We start from the raw sequence: 4,002 nt of genomic DNA, 5'->3' as shown, positions 1-4,002 counted from the left end.
GCCGTCCAAACTCCTCTCCTAGGGGGTCTGGAGAGAGGGAGAGGAGAGAGAGAGAGGAGATGAGAGAGGAGAGGAGAGAGGAGAGAGCGAGAGGAGAGAGCTGATAGTTGATACAGAAGGATTCTGCAGGCCAGCAGGAAACGGTTTTCACAGAAGACACGACGTCAGTAGAGTAAATAACCCCCGGGTTAAACTGGGCTTTTGCTTCCCTCTGGAATATGTAGGGGTGGGACCTATGCCCACCCTCCCATTGCTCTCTGTAAAGCGCATTGTGTTGCCTCTGTGTATGAAATGCGCTATACAAATAAAGTTTGATTGGATTTGATTAACTCAAAATGATTTCAGTGCGAGGTCAGTTCTCAGCCACAACGCAACACAAAAACCCTTCATCACGCTCTATGACATCAGTCCATTCTGAAAACAATATTTCATAGACACCCAAACTAGAAATGATACGATACATCAATCATGTAGGTCTTTATACATATAAGGCAGCACAGGGGTGCATACAAGGCAAACCCACTGCTGTGCATTTCTAGTAGTTCTGCACTTAGTGTGGTAAACCTGGGACTCGCGTGTAAACAGCAAATATGGTGGAATTTTATTTCATGTGTATACTTCATGCGCATATATGCCCAATTCTAGAAACCTGCCACTTATAGCACATAATTCAAAGCATGTTGTCATCTCACAAGGACATTCTCACACTGCATTTTCACCCAGGATGTGGCCCTGGGAGCACCACTGGGAGCACCACTGGGAGCACCACTAGAGCTTCTAGGCTGCTACTTTAGCCTGACGGGGGCTTAATAGGGTAATGCAGACAGCTGTCCGAGAGAAAGGCCGTCGGGGGGGGGGCCTCCAGTCCACTCCACTTCACACACATCCCCTTATACACTATTCTAGAGGCTCTTCAGTCCACTCCGCACTCAGCCTGAGGGTCTCACACTCGGCCATGGGGTCTCACACACACCCTGGGGGCCTCACACACACCCTGGGGAACCCACACACACCCTGGGGGCCTCACACACACCCTGGGGAACCCACACACACCCTGGGGGCCTCTCACACACCCTGGGGAACCCACACACACCCTGGGGGCCTCACACACACTGGAGGTCTCACACACACACCCTGGGGGCCTCACACACACCCTGGGGGCCTCACACACACCCTGGGGGACTCACACACACCCTGGGGGCCTCACACACACACCCTGGGGGACTCACACGCACCCTGGGGGACTCACACGCACCCTGGGGGACTCACACGCACCCTGGGGGACTCACACGCACCCTGGGGGCCTCACACACACACACACCCTGGGGGTCTCACACACACACACCCTGGGGGTCTCACACACACACACCCTGGGGGCCTCACACACACACACCCTGGGGGGCTCACACACACACCCTGGGGGGCTCACACACACACCCTGGGGGCCTCACACACACCCTGGGGGACTCACACACACCCTGGGGGACTCACACACACCCTGGGGGCCTCACACACACCCTGGGGGACTCACACACACCCTGGGGGACTCTGACACGGCCTCCTGGGGGACTCTGACACATGGAGGCATGGTGAAATGAAAGGTCGGGCTCAGAGGCTTGCTGTCACACTCATCTCTAGTGGATGAGAAAGATGAAGTGGAGGAGAGCCAACGGTCTGATAGAACACAGAGAGGACATACAGGGAGAGGGGCGGGGCAGAGAGAGAGAGGAGGAGGAGAGAGAGAGAGGAAGAGCAGAGAGAGAGAGGAGGAGGAGAGAGAGGAAGAGCAGAGAGAGAGGAAGAGTAGAGAGAGAGGAAGAGTAGAGAGAGAGGAGGAGGAGAGAGAGAGGGGGGGAGTAGAGAGAGGGGGGGAGTAGAGAGAGAGAGAGAGAGGAGGAGTAGAGAGAGAGGAGGAGGAGAGAGAGGAAGATCAGAGAGAGAGAGAGAGGGGGAGTAGAGAGAGGGGGGGAGTAGAGAGAGAGAGGAGGAGAGAGAGAGAGAGTAGGGGAGTAGAGAGAGAGAGGGGGGGAGTAGAGAGAGAGGGGGAGTAGAGAGAGAGAGAGAGAGTAGGGGAGTAGAGAGAGGGGGAGTAGAGAGAGAGAGAGGGGGGGAGTAGAGAGAGGAGTAGAGAGAGGAGGAGTAGAGGGAGAGAGGGAGTAGAGAGAGGGGGAGTAGAGAGAGGGGGAGTAGAGAGTGAGAGGAGGAGAGAGAGAGAGGAGGAGGAGGAGAGAGAGAGAGAGAGAGAGGGGAGTAGAGAGAGAGGAGTAGAGAGAGGAGGAGGAGAGGGAGAGAGGGAAAGGGGGAGTAGAGAGAGAGAGAGAGGAGGATTAGAGAGAGAAATCACACAAGAACGATGGAAATGGACAGATTGAGTGTTGTGTGTTTCTGTGGTGTGTGTGTGTGAGAGAGAGAGAGAGAGAGAGAGAGAGAGAGAGTGAGAGAAGTGCGAGTAATAGAGGGCAAGTGTGAAAGAGGTCAGGAAACCGGCCAATCAGAGCAGTTCTCTTGGTCTGTCCATCCATAAACGGGGTCAGCCCACTGAGGCTGGAGACTGCTCCCACCTTCTCCCAGCCACCCCCATCTCAAACACACACACGCACGCACGCACGCACACACACACACACACACACACACGCACACACACGCACACACACAACACCTCCCCACTTCGTTACCATGACAATGTAGGACACATGGCTGCACACATGACGCTGTGCTGAGCAGCGAACTACAACATGTTGAAAGGGCGGTTTTCTTCTCAATCGGGAGGGGATGGGGGGGTGCGCTTCAGTGCGTCCATCTATCCATCTGACCCACAGCTGTGTCTGCGCGCTGCTCGCCTCAGCCTCCAAAGGTCATGAGAGCGGTTGTTCCAGATAACGCCAGCAGAGTGAACACGCAGAGCTGTATTCGTATTTAACAAGTCAAACCGGTATAGTTGTCATCCTCGCCTCTGAAGTTTGGTATGTGCTTCTCTGGAGTAGATTTCTCTAATGTTATGCAAGCTGCATCAATAGCAACAGCTGTCCTTCCCCTTGCTCTCAAACAGCTGTGTTAAACCCATGACTGGAGTGTGCTGAGAGGGGGCCTGGGAAGGGACAGGTCTTGACTTGCCTGGAGAAACCCAGATCACCTACTCCTCTATATGACCCGTCTGAAAATTTAAAGAGCTCCTCGTATCCAAATCAATTGTAGCAGTGGTGTTTCATACCAGCACAGAAGTCATGAGATCTGAGAAAGCACTGTTCTTTCACATCTGCTTTTCAGTGCGCTGACGTAAGGAATGGTTTTCTGGAAGAGCCCGTTCTATCTGACCAGCAGAGCAGTAGACCCCCTGTTCTATCTGACCAGCAGAGCAGTAGACCCCCTGTTCTATCTGACCAGCAGAGCAGTAGACCCCCTGTTCTATCTGACCAGCAGAGCAGTAGACCCCCTGTTCTATCTGACCAGCAGAGCAGTAGACCCCCTGTCCTATCTGACCAGCAGAGCAGTAGACCCCCTGTTCTATCTGACCAGCAGAGCAGTAGACCCCCTGTTCTATCTGACCAGCAGAGCAGTAGACCCCCTGTTCTATCTGACCAGCAGAGCAGTAGACCCCCTGTTCTATCTGACCAGCAGAGCAGTCCGTCTCTGGAGACTAGCCTCTCTAGTCTAAGGGTTCCCAGACCAGTCCGTCTCTGGAGACTAGCCTCTCTAGTCTAAGGGTTCCCAGACCAGTCCGTCTCTGGAGACTAGCCTCTCTAGTCTAAGGGTTCCCAGACCAGTCCATCTCTGGAGACTAGCCTCTCTAGTCTAAGGGTTCCCAGACCAGTCCATCTCTGGAGACTAGCCTCTCTAGTCTAAGGGTTCCCAGACCAGTCCGTCTCTGGAGACTAGCCTCTCTAGTCTAAGGGTTCCCAGAGCAGTCCGTCTCTGGAGACTAGCCTCTCTAGTCTAAGGTATCCCAGACCAGTCCGTCTCTGGAGACTAGCCTCTCTAGTCTAAGGGTTCCCAGACCAGTCC

The sequence above is a fragment of the Borostomias antarcticus genome (genome assembly GCF_949987555.1).
Source record: "Borostomias antarcticus genome assembly, chromosome: 20".
NCBI classification, from domain to species: Eukaryota; Metazoa; Chordata; class Actinopteri; order Stomiiformes; family Stomiidae; genus Borostomias; species Borostomias antarcticus.
This window is presented reverse-complemented; position numbering follows the sequence as displayed.